This window comes from Phyllobates terribilis, unplaced genomic scaffold, assembly GCF_046119375.1.
Source record: "Phyllobates terribilis strain yellow unplaced genomic scaffold, ASM4611937v1 Scaffold_11__3_contigs__length_659146591, whole genome shotgun sequence".
NCBI classification, from domain to species: domain Eukaryota; kingdom Metazoa; phylum Chordata; class Amphibia; order Anura; family Dendrobatidae; genus Phyllobates; species Phyllobates terribilis.
Genome location: NW_027362771.1, coordinates 617,493,227 through 617,512,847, shown reverse-complemented (window position 1 = coordinate 617,512,847; position 19,621 = coordinate 617,493,227). Strand labels below are relative to the sequence as shown.

Below are 19,621 nucleotides of genomic sequence, written 5' to 3'. Positions count from 1 at the left end.
ACGGGAACTGATACCGAAGGCAGGAAACATAAGCAGGACCTGGCATATCAGTGACCAGAAGCCAACTGACAGAACACAATGCTCAGGCATGGGTTAATTGGAGCAGCTGGTTTAAATACCAGGTGACAGACAGCAATAGGCTGAGGATGCACAAGGGGTGTGCCTGCAGCAGGTACAAAAAGCAGTAAGTGATCGGGCGCTGCCCTTAAGCAGCAGAAACAGAAGCAAACAGACAGCATGGAGGGAAGCCAGAGACATTCTGGATTGGAGATCAAGTGCGCGCTCTTGCACAGTGGGAGATGGACCACAATGCAAGGACGCCGCCAGGTATATTACAGAGGCTTCATGTTCGGCGGTCCTTCCCTCAAAGTAGAAAAACCTCTAAGTGACTGGCCTCCCCAGGTAGGAGGAAGGAAAGAAGACTCCCACTTCCTGCCTACCGGGGAGAAAATTACATCCAGTGCCTGGATTTTGGGGATAATAAAATCAGAGCTTTATCTGGGGTTCACATCTGTCCCTCGGCAAACTTTTAGGATTTCATCTCCCCGGGTTCCCAGGGAACAAGCAGCCCTAGAAAAGAAGGTATTAAGCCTAGTAGAAAAACAGGTTCTGATGGAAACCCCAGTAAAGGAACAAGGGAAGGGAGTTTATTCTCCCTTGTTTCTAATAAAATAGACGGCACCTTCAGAACCATAGTCAACCTGAAAGACCTGAACAAATTCTTGATCTACAAACCCTTCAAGATGGAGTCTATAAAATCGGCCATAAAAATGCTGTTTCCGGGATGTTATATGAGAGCCTGGACCTGAAGGACGCCTAGCACCACGTCCCAATCCATGTGAAGGATCAGTAATTCCTGAGAGTGGCTATATATTTAAACAAATGAGTCAGGCATTTTCAATACATAGTTCTTCCCTTCGGACTGTCTATGGCCCCAATGATCTTTACGAAGATCATTCTGGAGGTCACCGCATCTTCTGGAACGGGAGACCCTGGTAATCCCACATTTTGATGATTTTATGGTGGTAGGCAGGTCAGTAAACCACTGCAGTCTCCAGCTAACAGAGGTCAGAACCAGTCTGGCCAAGCTAAGATACTGAATCTAGAAAGATCAAGACTGGAGCCACAGAGGGTGCAGTCTTTCTTAAGGCTTACCATGGACTCGGATGAACAGACTTGGCTACCGGATGAGAAAAAGGACAAGATTGTGACCTTGGTTTCAGCAGCAGTCACAAAGCCCTCTATGACACTAAGAAAGGCAATGTCTCTACTAGGGACAATGACTTCATGTATTCCAGCAGTACAATAAGCTCAAATACACTACTGACATTTTCAGCAGGACATTCTAGCAGCAAAATATGATTCAGAGGCCATCCTCAGAGGTCGGGCCTGCATTTGATGGCTTGGAGTTTGAGAGGTCATTGCTGATCCAAGAAGGTTTTTCCCTGAACCTAGTCGCTACTCTGCTTAAAAGCAGAAAACCAATAACGATTAAAATTTATGATAGAACTTGGGCAAAATTCTTGTCCAGTTCGGGGCAATCAGCGAATGGTAGAATCCCTATAAAAGCCAAACTAGAGTTTCTCCAGAGGGGTTTAGAAATGGGAATGGCTACCAGCACCCTTAAGGTGCAGGTGTCGTATCTGGGAGCCTTGTATAATTATAATTTGGCGGCGGATAAGTGGGTCATTAGATTCATGAAAACAAGTGACATATCCAGAGCCATTACTACCTTGAAAATGCCTCCCTGGGATCTCAACTTGGTTCTAGAAGCCCTGACTAAGCCTCCCTTTGAGCCTTTAGAAGAGTTAACCGTTAATGCACTCACGTTGAAGATGGTAATACTGGTAGCCTTGACATCAGCTTGTAGAGTTAGCGACTTACAGGCACTATCAGTTAACCACATATTCGCACTTGTGACTGAAGTTGCTTTTAGACCAGACTCAGCCTATCTCCCAAAAGTGGCCTCTAAATTCCATAGAACCCAGGTAATTGTTTTATAGTAATCCTAAGAATTCAGAGGAGCAGAGACTCCACACAAGAATGAAGCTATGTTTATGTCCCTCCAGGGAGCTAGGAAGGGGCTCAAGGTAACAAAGGGCACTCTAGTGAGACACATTAGGGATGCCATTAGCTTAGCCTATTCTTCCAGTAATGTGTCAGTTCCAGAGAACTTGAGGGCTCATTCCACCAGGGCCGTGGCGACCTCCTGGGCTGAGAAGGCGGAAATGTCTATCGACAAAATATTTAAGGCAGCGGCATGGTCATCTCCTTCCACCTTCAATAATCATTACCGACTTGATCTCTCTTCATCTGCTGATCTATCCTTTGGGAGAAAGGTGTTACAAGCGGTTATCTCTCCCTAAGGTGGTTCTATATAAATCTCTCAGGTGGTGTTGTCATGGGAGAAGGAGAAAAAAAAATCTTACCGGTAACGGGATTTTACAGAGCCCATGACCACACCCTTATATTCCCTCCCTTTTGTCACTAAATGGTGTGCACTATGTATGGGTGTATAGTGAGAAATATTTTATTTGTAGTTGTGTATTAACATACTGTCTGGAGGTCCTCTCATGCTCTGAAACCCAACTGATGCGGAGGAGAGGTACTGCCCTTTTATATCAGGTGTCCTGTCCTTGATAGGCGGATAACCTCTCTCAGGTGATGCTGTCATGGGCTCTGTAAAATCCCATTCCCTTCAAGTAGCTAAGATTTTTTTTCTGAAACGCAGTGTTTCAGAGTAAAACATACATGGCTTAGATCATATTGCCAGAGGCTGATACATGCTGCCCACAGATTGGACTGCATGTGTTAAGTGTCAGTTCTATTTAAAGGGAAAGACCGACACTGAAATATTCTTTTCAGGCATGGATTAAAATAACCCGAGTCAAACTCACCTTCCAGCACCCAGTGAATCCAGCACAGGCCACTCCAAATATCTGCCCTGGCTTCGGAAGCGATGTCTGTTTCACTCAGAAGTTAGAGGACCATTACAACCTATTATCTGCAGTGGGCAGGAGACTAGAAGATCGTGACATTGAAGATTGAGTATGCCTCGGTTTATTATTGTAGTATTAATTCATGCCTTAAAAGAAATGAATTGCAATTCTAATAATGATTTTTGTTCTTTAGCGCCAACATATTCTGCAGCACTTTACATTTTAGAGGGGACTTGTACAGGCAATTATAGACATTACAGAATAGCAATAGTCACATAAATCAACAGATACCAAGAAGAATGAGGGCCCTGCTCGCAAGCATTCAACTTATGGGGAAATAGGGGGGGACACGAAAGGTGGATGGTAACAGCTACGTGTATTGTATGGTCCAACCATCAATCTATTAGGGTATTCACATAACGCTGAATGAACCAGTCACCAACCAATATGTGTACAAGTAGAGACACAGAGGGCTAAAGTGCATAGGGGTGTATGAACAGATGATACTGGAGTCCTGATTTTGAAGGAAATTTTGTGTGGGAAAAACAGGGAGGGTTAGACAAGTGTGGTAATGCGATAGGCCAATCTAAAGAAATGTGTTTTAGGGTACGCTTAAAACTGTGGGTACAGGGAATTAATCAGTGTTCTGGGTAGTGCGTCCCAAAGAATTGGCACAGCACCTGAGAAGTTTTGGAGACGGAAGTGGGGAGGTTCAGATCATTGAGGATGTTAATGTTCGGTCCTTAGCGGTATGGAGGGTACGGGTAGGGTGGCAGACTGAGACATGTTGGATAACACTTTTACCACTTCCATAACATTTGCAAATTAAAGATAAATCTGACACTATTTACTTTTTTAAGAATCTTCAAAGGAAATTATATGAAGTTTTTTTCTATATTATCAATAATGTAAATTGGAAGATAAATGGTTAACCCGACCTTTACAACAAAACTTTCAGGTGTATAAAAAAGACTGAATTAAAAGTGCGCACCATGATATCAGCTGTGATGTATGTTTACTTTTATTTATTTTAAGTCATTCGTTCATCAAACTTTTAAATAAAAATCAACCTCCCCGTCGGGGAATTGAACCCCGGTCTCCCACGTGACAGGCGGGGATACTGACCACTATACTAACGAGGATCTGGTTGTTTAGTCGCTGATATACCAGGTAATGAGACACTCCAAATGTGCAATGCAACTGAGGGCTTAAAAAGAGCAATTGAATGAGGTTCCACCAAAGTTTTAACTCAGATTGTTGGATTCAAAGGCCAGAGTGCTAACCATTACACCACAGAACCGGCTGACGAGGGTGTTTTTTGTACACTATTTACAGGAATAAAGCCTTTGCCATGAAGTGGAACAACTTGTCCTGTCTAGTTATTAAAACTGAGATCCTACTATATATGTGAAAATACAGACTCTTATTCCGATCTATTGGTGCACAAAGGAAATTTAAGTCCATGCGGATCAGCTGTATTTTATTAGACTTTAATGAATACAATGCAATTATTAGTGGAAAACTAATTGAACTTGTAAATTTCTATAACTGCTGACATAAAAATGGTTGCCATACTGATGCAACGTATGGACATGAGGATTGGATGTAGATGACATTACAGATGATCATCATTCATTTTTTCTGAATAAGAATTGGACATTTTTCATATGCTCGTGTGTCCTTAGCCTACGATTGACCTCGGGTTAATTCTATAAATCCTGCTGAGGGACGTCACCCAAGACCCCCATGAATTGATTTCAGGGGGGGTATGCTGTAGTCTAGAAATTCAGCGATTTTAGATTTTTTTCCTATGTTCATAACCTTTCAACCCTAGGCTTAGATGCTGAAATAAAAGAATTTAAGATTTGACTTTTTTGTAAACATTTTCAATTATATTATATTTACAATAAAATACATAAAACTTAACTTTGAGTTTATATAAAAGGAGCTTTTCAAAACTGCACAGGGAGACCCCAATGGATTTCTAGTCCATCGCCTTAACCTCTCGGCCACGACTACATGACAGTAAATGAAGTTGTTAAACCACTGCAGATGTGAGCAGATAAATTGTAATTACACCATATGGACAATAGTATGATTTTCCACATTCAGGGTACAGGAGCTTTTAGCACACCTTGAGTCCATAGTCAGATAACCAGTTTGTGTGCACATACCCTTAATTTTTATTGTTTTATATGGTCGTTTACTGGTGTGGGAAGTTATATGAAAGTAAAGTTTATATACGCCTGCAACTTGAATAGAGATATATTGGTTATAGTATATGACGCGCCCCTGGGCCTGTGTCGCGCTGCGTTGCGCACGCGGGAGCTTACCCGGAGCCGGATCTCTTGAGGGTTGTAGTCTCGTGGCGGTGATCCGGTCCGTGCCCAGGGAGTCAGACTAAGTGGCGCTGTATCAGCGGTAGATGTTGGACGACTACGCCACCCGTTGAGAACAGCTAAGGAGCTGCTGCTGCAGGGCAGACCGCTGAGGCCGGTGGTAGGATTGTGCAGCGTGATAGCATAACCCCCAACGGGAGGGATATGGCCTCAGGGCAGCCGACGTGGACGATGGGGGTAGCAGGAACCACTCGGAGACGGTACGGTGTAGTTCAGGGTCTTTACTGGTGACAAAGATAGACCCTCCCGGAGTACTGGCTAGTGATTGGGGCCTGGTCAGTCCTTGAGCAGATGGGATCTCCCCTGGCCAGGCGGAGTTGTAGGCCTCCCAAACTGACTGTACTCTTCTGGCTACCTTGCTAGAGGCGGGTATGAGTAGCCCACGTCCCTGAGTGTACCGTGTGGTGCTCACCCGTATGGCCGGTGACTCGGGGCCTTCTAGTAGCTTCCGCTCCACGACGGCGGTGCTGGTCCCACGCGTGTGGCCGTGCCTTCGGGTTTCTGGGCCAGAGGACCTGCAATCCCCTGCTGGTCGGTTTCTGCTGCTGGATAGGAGTTAGTCCCCACAGCCTCGGACTCCGGGTCCGGTGAGAAATCTTCTCAGTCAGGGCGAGCTCTGCAGCTGCCAGCCCCTGACTCCTTGTTGCACTGCTCCTACAGAGCTCCTGTAGTTTCTTCCTATGCTGCTTCTCTTCTCTACCTCTTCTCTACTCACTAACCCTGCCTCAGCCCTAGGTTTATATAGGGGAAGTTCTTCCCCTCCCAGGACTGGGCAGGAGGTGTGGCATGCATAGGATCCCTGACCAAGAGACCTCCCACCTGCTCTCAGACGTAATATCTCTATCACTGTGGCAACCAGACCCCTGGGGTGTCACATATATATGAAATAATATTGATGTGTGCTCATTTATAATCTTGTTTGATGTGATATTTTTCTTTTAATGATATTGAGTAGGTCACCATCGCGCCTTCATCACGCTTGTAAGTAATAAAATTTTTGCCTCCCAATCAGGGAATTGAACCCCAGTCTACCGCGTGACAGACAGGGATACTTTCCACTATACTAACGAGGATTTGCTATATGAAGCCCTTGCATTCTCTGAAAGTAAAATGGTTGTATGGTTTGATTCCCAGTGGATATTAAAAATGTTTTTTCCCCCTTCTCCCTTGATAGCACCACCTGAGAGAGGGTATCTGCCCATCAAGGACAGGAAACCTACTAATATAAAAGGGCAGGATTTCTCCACCACATCAGTTTGGACTCCTGTCCATGAAGGGAATCTCTGAAGAGCAGTGCTTTGTGGAGCTTATGCAGGCTTGAAGATATCCGTGGACGCTTTCTGGTCTATAGATGTGCTGCTGGCCAAGAGGTCGGCAATGCAGTTGTATTCAGGCGGGGTCCTCTTACTAATGTCCCCATCCGACATGCATCTTGGGACTGCGCACGACGGGGTCTGCCTTCCGCCGGGACATGACAGTGCGTAGGTGCTTCAGGTGGAGTGCGCCGGGACCTGTTTCCAAGTCTGCGCACGTGTGGGCACGGTGAGGTTCATTTCCGGCACACCGGAAAGCAGGGCCGCCCAGGTACTATCCGGTACGAGCTGATGATGAAGCACGCCAGAGAATAGGCAGTGTCCTGGGTCTGCACAAGGCCAGCTAGGGCTCTGCACAAAGCGCAGTGGAGTATGTCTGACTCGGATATCCAGAGGAGCTCCGGACTAGAGATGGAGTGGCGTCCCTCAAATATATAATGGAGGGACAGTCACAGAATGGTGGTGCCTGCACATCTTATCCACACCAAGATGGATCAGAAACAGCAGTCGCCGGAGCAGCAGCAGTGCCACCTTTAGGGATGCAGCAGTGGCAGTCAAACAAGCGACAGCAAGACCAGTCAGAGGAACAGGACAAGATGTGAGTCCACCACCTCCAGGGGAGAAAGATCATGTGAACTGATCAAACCTCCATCTCTGGTACCCTAGACTGAACGGCAGAGTGGTGAGTAATGTTTGTGAAAGTTCAACATGTTAAACAGGTCCCTTTCTCTTTTTGTTTTCTACTAGGGAAGGCCCATGAAATGTAACGCCAAACAGAAAAACAAGAAATGTGCTCTGTGTTGGGGATAGTCTACCCAGCACATATACCAAAAGAATCTGCCCTGGGGGTATTCAGAAAACCATGTCGGAAGAAACCCCCAACTTCCCAATGGATTTAAAGTTTATAAACAAATCTGAGGTAAGAGACTCCCTTAAATCCTTAATTAGACAAAAAAAGGGAAAGAAGCCAAAACGTCAGACAACTGATTCTGAGGAATCGTTAATGTTATAGAACCGTCGAGGAATCTACCACCTCTCCTGCCTACTCTTCCTCATCTTCCTGAGAGAGTGATACAGGGGGTAGACCGTGTTTTCTGGCAGAGGAAACAGACAAATTAAGGCCATCAAAACAAACATGGGCATATCAGAAATCAAGACCCATGGAACAGTCCAGACATCATGTTCGGGAATCTACATCAGAAGAAGAGGCGCACATTCCCTGTCAATGAAAAAATTAAAATGTTCATTGATAGGGAGTGGAAAAGACCTGAAAACAAAGGGCAGCTACCATCATCATCAAAGAGGAGGTACCCATTTGATGAAAATAATACAGCTCGATGGGATAAGACCCCTAAAATTGATGTGGCAGTGGTGAAATCATCTAAAAGATCCACCCTGCCGTTTGAGGATCGTGGTACTCTCAAAGATTCTCTGGACAAAAATGCTGAAATTTATCTGAAACAGACATGGGAGTCTTCAGCGGGAGCATTAAAGCCAGCAGTCACAGCCATTTGCTCAGCCAGGTCAATGATGATCTGGTTGCAACAATTAAAGGATCAGATAAAAGACGACATTCCTCGGGAGAAGGTCTTAGCTAGTCTCTCACTAATGCAAGGAGCTGCTGCCTTCCTTTTGGATGCGTCTGCAGATTCGGAGAGGTTGGCAGCCAGGCCAGCAAATTCATCCAATGCTGCCCGCAGAGCAATATTTCTCAAGAGCTGGAAGGAAGACATCCAGTCCAAAACCAAGTTGTGCTCGATCCCATGTAAAGGTGAATTTCTCTTCGGTTGAGCACTGGACGACATATTGGACAAAACGGCAGATAAAAATAAAGGGTTCCCCAGTATATCAATGCCGCAGTACAAGAACTCCTTTCGTTAAAGGAGGTATAACAGGAAAAAATTCTCCAGAGAAGAGGGTAAATGGAAGGACAGGCAGACATATAGTGGAGGCTGTAATGCACACGCCCGGACTGACTGGCGTGTGCGTGTTTAGTGGTTCCACTGTGCCATGAACCGGAGAGTGTCTGGAGGGGCGTAACTAAGTATCTGCCCGATCCGACCAAGGTCGCACGACGGCATACGACGCCAGTGCACCAGGGAGGAACCGAGCAGAGGGACCAGGGTCTACTCCAGGTCAGACTCCGGACACGGCTGTTGACCCACACCGGGGAATACAGGAACAGGCAGACTAGAGCGCAGGCTGGGTAGGGTCCAGTATAGACTGGGAGACAAATTCGGAGCCGCAGATGCGGTAAACAAACAGAGTAAAGCGAAACCGCAGGTGCGGTAGTCAAGGCCGAGCAGAGCAGGACCGCAGACGCGGTAAACAAGGCAGAGCAGAGCAGAACCGGAGACTTGGTAGACAAGGCTGAGCAGAGCAAAACCGCAGACGCGGTAGACAAGGCTGAGCTGAGCAAAACCGCATACGCGGTAGACAAAGCTGAGTAAAGCGAAACCGCAGACGCGGTGGACAGGACTGAGCAAAGCGAAACCGCAGACGCGGTGGACAGGGCTGAGCAAAGCGAAACCGCAGACGCAGTGGACAGAGTTGAGCGAAGCGAAACCGCAGACGCGGTGGACAGGGCTGAGCAAAGCGAAACCGCAGACGCGGTGGACAGAGTTGAGCAAAGCGAAACCGCAGACGCGGTGGACAGGGCTGAGCAAAGCGAAACCGCAGACGCGGTGGACAGGGCTGAGCAAAGCGAAACCGCAGACGCGGTGGACAGGGCTGAGCAAAGCGAAACCGCAGACGCGGTGGACAGTGTTGAGCAAAGCGAAACCGCAGACGCGGTGGACAGGGCTGAGCAAAGCGAATCCGCAGACACGGTGGACAGGGCTGAGCAAAGCGAAACCGTAGACGCGGTGGACAGGGCTGAGCAAAGCGAAACCGCAGACGCGGTGGACAGGGCTGAGCAAAACGAAACCGCAGACGCGGTGGACAGGGCTGAGCAAAGCGAAACCTCAGACGCGGTGGACAGGGCTGAGCAAAGCGAAACCGCAGACGCGGTGGACAGGGCTGAGCAAAGCGAAACCGCAGACGCGGTGGACAGGGCTGAGCAAAGTGAAACCGCAGACGCGGTGGACAGGGCTGAGCAAAGCGAAACCGCAGACGCGGTGGACAGGGCTGAGCAAAGCGAAACCGCAGACGCGGTGGACAGGGCTGAGCAAAGCGAAACCGCAGATGCGGTGGACAGGGCTGAGCAAAGCGAAACTGCAGACGCGGTGGACAAGGCTGAGCGAAGCGAAACCGCAGACGCGGTGGACAGGGCTGAGCGAAGCGAAACCGCAGACTCCGTGGACAAAGCTGAGCAAAGCGAAACCGCAGACGCGGTGGATAGGGCTGAGCAAAGCGAAACCGTAGATGCGGTGGACAGGGCTGAGCAAAGCGAAACCGCAGACGCGGTGGACAGGGCTGAGCAAGCAAGAACTGCCGAAGCGGCAAGCAAGGCAGAGCAGAGGGGACAGGGCTCAGTACACACGGAACAGACAGGAAGGGAAAGGCAGAACCAGATACCCACAGAGTACTTGCAGAGAAGTAGCGAGTGGACCACAAACTCACAAACGGAAGTACAGTGACAGCGAGCAGGAGTTAGGTACGAGTTCAGACTCTGCAGAAAAAGGAAAGGTATGGACATAGAGAAAAACAAAACAGGCTAGGAGAGTATTCAGACCAGAACAGACACAGCAGCAAGATACAGGAGCGGGTCTAGGTATGCGGCCCCTAGAAGGCGGAACGAACAGGCAGGAGAGTGTTAACACAGGCCTGGAAATACAGCCTCCAGGATAGGCAGAAGACAACTTCTAGAAGATAATACAGACAGGACACAGTTCAGACACGGGAACTGATACCGAAGGCAGGAAACATAAACGGGACCTGGCATATCAGTGACCAGAAGCCAACTGACAGAACACAATGCTCAGGCATGGGTTAATTGGAGCAGCTGGTTTAAATACCAGGTGACAGACAGCAATAGGCTGAGGACGCACAAGGGGTGTGCCTGCAGCAGGTACAAAAAGCAGTAAGTGATCGGGCGCCGCCCTTAAGCAGCAGAAACAGAAGCAAACAGACAGCATGGAGGGAAGCCAGAGACATTCTGGATTGGAGATCAAGTGCGCGCTCTTGCACAGTGGGAGATGGACCACTATGCAAGGACGCCACCAGGTATGTTACAGTACCCCCCCCCTTACTCCCCCTCTTCTTCAGGCCTGCTAGAATCTTCTGCAGGGAATTCGAGGACCAATCCTTCACTTCGAGGAGATTACTTCCACTATCCACAGGAAAAACTGGTCTCATCTGGTTAGCTAGGATGCTACCTCCTATCCAGCCATCCTCAGCAACAGACGAAACGGGTGGAGTACCAGGAACAGCACACAAGGAAGTCTCTCTCCACATATTTTCAGATGGCACCCTAGAGGGTACAGAAGACAACTAGAAGTCCTCCGCCGGGTTGGAGGGGGGCAGAGACTCGGGGTTAACCTCCGCTTCAGAGTACACTTGTTCAGACTCACTGGATGAAGCAGGAAAGGTATCAGGTACCGAGTATAGGAGAGTCTCTGTCCATTCTCTATCAAGTAGCACCCCGAAGGGTTCAGGAGACACCTGGAGGTCCTCTGCCGGGTCAGAGGAGTGCAGAGACTCGGGGGTAACCTCTGCTTCAGAAAACACTAGGTCGGACTCAGTGGACGAAGCAGGCGAGGTATCGGGTGCCAAGTATAGGAAAGTCTCTGTCCATTCACCACCAGGTGGCACCCCGAAGGGTTCTGGAGACAACTGGAGGTCCTCCGCCTGGTCGCAGGGGTGTAGAGACTTGGGAATAACCTCTGCTTTGGAGTACACTAGGTTAAACTCACTAGGCGAAGCAAGCGAGGTATCAGATCCAGGATATAGGAAAGTCTCTGTCCATTCACCACTAGGTGGCACCCTGAAGGGTTCTGGAGACAACTGGAGGTCCTCCGCCAGGTCGGAGGGGTGAAGAGACTCATGGGTAACCTCTGCTTCGGAGTACTCTAGGTCGGACTCACTGGAAGAAGCGGGCGAGGTATCAGGTACCGAGTATAGGAGAGTCTCTGTCCATTTGCTATCAGGTAGCACCCCGAAGGGTTCAGGAGACAACTGGAGATCCTCCGCCTGGTCGGAGGGGTGTAGAGACTCGGGGATATCCTATGCTTCGGAGTACATTAGGTCGGACTCACAGGAAGAAGCGGGCGAGGTATCAGGTACAGAGTATAGGGAAGACTCTGTCCATTTGCTACCAGGTAGCACCCCGAAGGGTTCTGGAGACAACTGGAGGTCCTCCGCCTGGTCGGAGGGGAGTAGAGACTCGGGGGTAACCTCTGCTTCAGAAAACACTAGGTCGGACTCACTGGACGAAGCAGGCGAGGTATCGGGTGCCGAGTATAGGAAAGTCTCTGTCCATTCACCACCAGGTGGCACCCCGAAGGGTTCTGGAGACAACTGGAGGTCCTCCGCCTGGTCGCAGGGGTGTAAAGACTCGGGAATAACCTCTGCTTCGGAGTACACTGTTAAACTCACTAGGCGAAGCGAGCGAGGTATCAGATCCAGGATATAGGAAAGTCTCTGTCCATTCACCACTAGGTGGCACCCTGAAGGGTTCTGGAGACAACTGGAGGTCCTCCGCCTGGTTGGAGGGGTGTAGAGACTCGGGAGTAACCTCTGCTTCAGAGTACACTAGGTTGGACTCACTGGACAAAGCGAGCGAGGTATCAGGTACAGAGTATAGGAGAGTCTCTGTACTTTCGCTACCAGGTAGCACCCCGAAGGGCTCAGGAGACAACTGGAGGAACTCCGCCAGGTCGGAGGGGTGAAGAGACTCATGGGTAACCTCTGCTTCGGAGTACACTAGGTCGGACTCACTGGAAGAAGCGGGCGAGGTATCAGGTACCGAGTATAGGAGAGTCTCTGTCCATTTGCTATCAGGTAGCACCCCGAAGGGTTCAGGAGACAACTGGAGATCCTCCGCCTGGTCGGAGGGGTGTAGAGACTCGGGGATATCCTATGCTTCGGAGTACATTAGGTCGGACTCACTGGAAGAAGCGGGCGAGGTATCAGGTACAGAGTATAGGGAAGACTCTGTCCATTTGCTAGCAGGTAGCACCCCGAAGGGTTCAGGAGACAACTGGAGATCCTCCGCCTGGTCGGAGGGGTGTAGAGACTCGGGGATATCCTATGCTTCGGAGTACATTAGGTCGTACTCACTGGAAGAAGCGGGCGAGGTATCAGGTACAGAGTATAGGGAAGACTCTGTCCATTTGCTACCAGGTAGCACCCCGAAGGGTTCTGGAGATGACTGGAGGTCCTCCGCCTGGTTGGAGGGGTGTAGAGACTCGGGGTTAACTACCGCTTTGAGGTACACATTGTCAGGCTCACTGGACGGAGCGGACGAAGTATCGGGTACTGGGTGTAGGGAAGTCTCTCTCCATTTGTCATCAGGTGGTATCCCGGAGGATTCTAGGTGGGCAGAAGTCTCTTCGGGCAGGAGAACATGTGCGCTACCCACGCATATTACCTGTAGGGGCTGCTCCGGGATACAGGGAAATGAAGCTTCTGCAGGGAATTCAAGGTTGGGATCAGGAGGTCTTTGGGAGGACAGACCCAGGCGTGACGGCTTGCCTCTACGCCTAGCACGTCTGGACTGCCTCTTGAGGTTGGGAGAAGTATTCCAAAGAGCGTAGTCATCCTGTGTGGATTCTGGATGGGCAGTAGTCTCTTCGGGCAGGAGGACTAGTGCGCTACCCACACACATTACCCATCGGGGCTGCTCCGGGATATTGGGAAGTGAAGCTTCAGCAGGAGCCTCCGGGTTAGGATCATCGAAGACCATTAGAAAGGCCACCAGGAAGGCCATTATGTCCAGGACGATAGGATCCTGTGCGTCCCATAGGGGGGTGATCCATTTCAAGGCATTACCCGCTAGGTAAGACATCATGAATCCCACCTTAGCCTGATGGGTAGGAAAACAAAGAGGGTAGAACTTGAAGTGTAGCATGCATTGCTCCACAAATGCATGACTCTGTCTTGGATCCCCATAGTACCGTGGCGGATCCGCAGGAACGAGTGCAGAAAGATCCATCTGGACGGGTGCGTAATTCGCCTGGAACTCAGCTAAAGAAAAAAAATATATATATATTTTTAATGCACGTATTCGCTGGAAAACGTCTCAGAGAGCGAAGGCCGTGGGGCTCAACGGGAACCATGGCCTGAGCATGCTGTAATGCACACGCCCGGACTGACTGGCGTGTGCGTGTTTAGTGGTTCCACTGTGCCATGAACCGGAGAGTGTCTGGAGGGGCGTAACTAAGTATCTGCCCGATCCGACCAAGGTCGCACGACGGCATACGACGCCAGTGCACCAGGGAGGAACCGAGCAGAGGGACCAGGGTCTACTCCAGGTCAGACTCCGGACACGGCTGTTGACCCACACCGGGGAATACAGGAACAGGCAGACTAGAGCGCAGGCTGGGTAGGGTCCAGTACAGACTGGGAGACAAATTCGGAGCCGCAGATGCGGTAAACAAACAGAGTAAAGCGAAACCGCAGGTGCGGTAGTCAAGGCCGACCAGAGCAGACGCGGTGGACAGGGATGAGCATAGCGAAACCGCAGACGCGGTGGACAGGGCTGAGCAAGCAAGAACCGCCGAAGCGGCAAGCAAGGCAGAGTGGAGGGGACAGGGCTCAGTTCACACGGAACAGACAGGAAGGGAAAGGCAGAACCAGATACCCACAGGGTACTTGCAGAGAAGTAGCGAGTGGACCACAAACTCACAAACGGAAATACAGTGACAACGAGCAGGAGTTAGGTACGAGTTCAGACTCTGCAGAAAAAGGGAAGGTACGGACATAGAGAAAAACAAAACAGGCTAGGAGAGTATTCAGACAAGAACAGACACAGCAGCAAGATACAGGAGCGGGTCTAGGTATGCGGCCCCTAGAAGGCGGAACAAACAGGCAGGAGCGTATTCACACAGGCCTTTAAATACAGCCTCCAGGATAGGCAGAAGACAACAGGCTAGAAGATAATACAGACAGGACACAGTTCAGACACGGGAACTGATACCGAAGGCAGGAAACATAAGCAGGACCTGGCATATCAGTGACCAGAAGCCAACTGACAGAACACAATGCTCAGGCATGGGTTAATTGGAGCAGCTGGTTTAAATACCAGGTGACAGACAGCAATAGGCTGAGGATGCACAAGGGGTGTGCCTGCAGCAGGTACAAAAAGCAGTAAGTGATCGGGCGCTGCCCTTAAGCAGCAGAAACAGAAGCAAACAGACAGCATGGAGGGAAGCCAGAGACATTCTGGATTGGAGATCAAGTGCGCGCTCTTGCACAGTGGGAGATGGACCACAATGCAAGGACGCCGCCAGGTATATTACAGAGGCTTCATGTTCGGCGGTCCTTCCCTCAAAGTAGAAAAACCTCTAAGTGACTGGCCTCCCCAGGTAGGAGGAAGGAAAGAAGACTCCCACTTCCTGCCTACCGGGGAGAAAATTACATCCAGTGCCTGGATTTTGGGGATAATAAAATCAGAGCTTTATCTGGGGTTCACATCTGTCCCTCGGCAAACTTTTAGGATTTCATCTCCCCGGGTTCCCAGGGAACAAGCAGCCCTAGAAAAGAAGGTATTAAGCCTAGTAGAAAAACAGGTTCTGATGGAAACCCCAGTAAAGGAACAAGGGAAGGGAGTTTATTCTCCCTTGTTTCTAATAAAATAGACGGCACCTTCAGAACCATAGTCAACCTGAAAGACCTGAACAAATTCTTGATCTACAAACCCTTCAAGATGGAGTCTATAAAATCGGCCATAAAAATGCTGTTTCCGGGATGTTATATGAGAGCCTGGACCTGAAGGACGCCTAGCACCACGTCCCAATCCATGTGAAGGATCAGTAATTCCTGAGAGTGGCTATATATTTAAACAAATGAGTCAGGCATTTTCAATACATAGTTCTTCCCTTCGGACTGTCTATGGCCCCAATGATCTTTACGAAGATCATTCTGGAGGTCACCGCATCTTCTGGAACGGGAGACCCTGGTAATCCCACATTTTGATGATTTTATGGTGGTAGGCAGGTCAGTAAACCACTGCAGTCTCCAGCTAACAGAGGTCAGAACCAGTCTGGCCAAGCTAAGATACTGAATCTAGAAAGATCAAGACTGGAGCCACAGAGGGTGCAGTCTTTCTTAAGGCTTACCATGGACTCGGATGAACAGACTTGGCTACCGGATGAGAAAAAGGACAAGATTGTGACCTTGGTTTCAGCAGCAGTCACAAAGCCCTCTATGACACTAAGAAAGGCAATGTCTCTACTAGGGACAATGACTTCATGTATTCCAGCAGTACAATAAGCTCAAATACACTACTGACATTTTCAGCAGGACATTCTAGCAGCAAAATATGATTCAGAGGCCATCCTCAGAGGTCGGGCCTGCATTTGATGGCTTGGAGTTTGAGAGGTCATTGCTGATCCAAGAAGGTTTTTCCCTGAACCTAGTCGCTACTCTGCTTAAAAGCAGAAAACCAATAACGATTAAAATTTATGATAGAACTTGGGCAAAATTCTTGTCCAGTTCGGGGCAATCAGCGAATGGTAGAATCCCTATAAAAGCCAAACTAGAGTTTCTCCAGAGGGGTTTAGAAATGGGAATGGCTACCAGCACCCTTAAGGTGCAGGTGTCGTATCTGGGAGCCTTGTATAATTATAATTTGGCGGCGGATAAGTGGGTCATTAGATTCATGAAAACAAGTGACATATCCAGAGCCATTACTACCTTGAAAATGCCTCCCTGGGATCTCAACTTGGTTCTAGAAGCCCTGACTAAGCCTCCCTTTGAGCCTTTAGAAGAGTTAACCGTTAATGCACTCACGTTGAAGATGGTAATACTGGTAGCCTTGACATCAGCTTGTAGAGTTAGCGACTTACAGGCACTATCAGTTAACCACATATTCGCACTTGTGACTGAAGTTGCTTTTAGACCAGACTCAGCCTATCTCCCAAAAGTGGCCTCTAAATTCCATAGAACCCAGGTAATTGTTTTATAGTAATCCTAAGAATTCAGAGGAGCAGAGACTCCACACAAGAATGAAGCTATGTTTATGTCCCTCCAGGGAGCTAGGAAGGGGCTCAAGGTAACAAAGGGCACTCTAGTGAGACACATTAGGGATGCCATTAGCTTAGCCTATTCTTCCAGTAATGTGTCAGTTCCAGAGAACTTGAGGGCTCATTCCACCAGGGCCGTGGCGACCTCCTGGGCTGAGAAGGCGGAAATGTCTATCGACAAAATATTTAAGGCAGCGGCATGGTCATCTCCTTCCACCTTCAATAATCATTACCGACTTGATCTCTCTTCATCTGCTGATCTATCCTTTGGGAGAAAGGTGTTACAAGCGGTTATCTCTCCCTAAGGTGGTTCTATATAAATCTCTCAGGTGGTGTTGTCATGGGAGAAGGAGAAAAAAAAATCTTACCGGTAACGGGATTTTACAGAGCCCATGACCACACCCTTATATTCCCTCCCTTTTGTCACTAAATGGTGTGCACTATGTATGGGTGTATAGTGAGAAATATTTTATTTGTAGTTGTGTATTAACATACTGTCTGGAGGTCCTCTCATGCTCTGAAACCCAACTGATGCGGAGGAGAGGTACTGCCCTTTTATATCAGGTGTCCTGTCCTTGATAGGCGGATAACCTCTCTCAGGTGATGCTGTCATGGGCTCTGTAAAATCCCATTCCCTTCAAGTAGCTAAGATTTTTTTTCTGAAACGCAGTGTTTCAGAGTAAAACATACATGGCTTAGATCATATTGCCAGAGGCTGATACATGCTGCCCACAGATTGGACTGCATGTGTTAAGTGTCAGTTCTATTTAAAGGGAAAGACCGACACTGAAATATTCTTTTCAGGCATGGATTAAAATAACCCGAGTCAAACTCACCTTCCAGCACCCAGTGAATCCAGCACAGGCCACTCCAAATATCTGCCCTGGCTTCGGAAGCGATGTCTGTTTCACTCAGAAGTTAGAGGACCATTACAACCTATTATCTGCAGTGGGCAGGAGACTAGAAGATCGTGACATTGAAGATTGAGTATGCCTCGGTTTATTATTGTAGTATTAATTCATGCCTTAAAAGAAATGAATTGCAATTCTAATAATGATTTTTGTTCTTTAGCGCCAACATATTCTGCAGCACTTTACATTTTAGAGGGGACTTGTACAGGCAATTATAGACATTACAGAATAGCAATAGTCACATAAATCAACAGATACCAAGAAGAATGAGGGCCCTGCTCGCAAGCATTCAACTTATGGGGAAATAGGGGGGGACACGAAAGGTGGATGGTAACAGCTACGTGTATTGTATGGTCCAACCATCAATCTATTAGGGTATTCACATAATGCTGAATGAACCAGTCACCAACCAATATGTGTACAAGTAGAGACACAGAGGGCTAAAGTGCATAGGGGTGTATGAACAGATGATACTGGAGTCCTGATTTTGAAGGAAATTTTGTGTGGGAAAAACAGGGAGGGTTAGACAAGTGTGGTAATGCGATAGGCCAATCTAAAGAAATGTGTTTTAGGGTACGCTTAAAACTGTGGGTACAGGGAATTAATCAGTGTTCTGGGTAGTGCGTCCCAAAGAATTGGCACAGCACCTGAGAAGTTTTGGAGACGGAAGTGGGGAGGTTCAGATCATTGAGGATGTTAATGTTCGTTCATTAGCGGTATGGAGGGTACGGGTAGGGTGGCAGACTGAGACATGTTGGATAACACTTTTACCACTTCCATAACATTTGCAAATTAAAGATAAATCTGACACTATTTACTTTTTTAAGAATCTTCAAAGGAAATTATATGAAGTTTTTTTCTATATTATCAATAATGTAAATTGGAAGATAAATGGTTAACCCGACCTTTACAACAAAACTTTCAGGTGTATAAAAAAGACTGAATTAAAAGTGCGCACCATGATATCAGCTGTGATGTATGTTTACTTTTATTTATTTTAAGTCATTCGTTCATCAAACTTTTAAATAAAAATCAACCTCCCCGTCGGGGAATTGAACCCCGGTCTCCCACGTGACAGGCGGGGATACTGACCACTATACTAACGAGGATCTGGTTGTTTAGTCGCTGATATACCAGGTAATGAGACACTCCAAATGTGCAATGCAACTGAGGGCTTAAAAAGAGCAATTGAATGAGGTTCCACCAAAGTTTTAACTCAGATTGTTGGATTCAAAGGCCAGAGTGCTAACCATTACACCACAGAACCGGCTGACGAGGGTGTTTTTTGTACACTATTTACAGGAATAAAGCCTTTGCCATGAAGTGGAACAACTTGTCCTGTCTAGTTATTAAAACTGAGATCCTACTATATATGTGAAAATACAGACTCTTATTCCGATCTATTGGTGCACAAAGGAAATTTAAGTCCATGCGGATCAGCTGTATTTTATTAGACTTTAATGAATACAATGCAATTATTAGTGGAAAACTAATTGAACTTGTAAATTTCTATAACTGCTGACATAAAAATGGTTGCCATACTGATGCAACGTATGGACATGAGGATTGGATGTAGATGACATTACAGATGATCATCATTCATTTTTTCTGAATAAGAATTGGACATTTTTCATATGCTCGTGTGTCCTTAGCCTACGATTGACCTCGGGTTAATTCTATAAATCCTGCTGAGGGACGTCACCCAAGACCCCCATGAATTGATTTCAGGGGGGGTATGCTGTAGTCTAGAAATTCAGCGATTTTAGATTTTTTTCCTATGTTCATAACCTTTCAACCCTAGGCTTAGATGCTGAAATAAAAGAATTTAAGATTTGACTTTTTTGTAAACATTTTCAATTATATTATATTTACAATAAAATACATAAAACTTAACTTTGAGTTTATATAAAAGGAGCTTTTCAAAACTGCACAGGG

At 47.7% G+C, this 19,621-nt stretch overlaps 2 non-coding genes across 2 annotated transcripts; both read right to left on the bottom strand.

Moving 5' to 3' along the window:
- Window positions 1–4,009: 4,009 nt before the first annotated feature.
- Window positions 4,010–4,081, bottom strand: TRNAD-GUC (transfer RNA aspartic acid (anticodon GUC)). The gene has a single exon. It is a non-coding gene; the product is annotated as a tRNA-Asp (tRNA).
- Window positions 4,082–18,723: 14,642 nt separating this feature from the next.
- Window positions 18,724–18,795, bottom strand: TRNAD-GUC (transfer RNA aspartic acid (anticodon GUC)). The gene has a single exon. It is a non-coding gene; the product is annotated as a tRNA-Asp (tRNA).
- Between the last annotated feature and the right edge of the window lie 826 nt (window positions 18,796–19,621).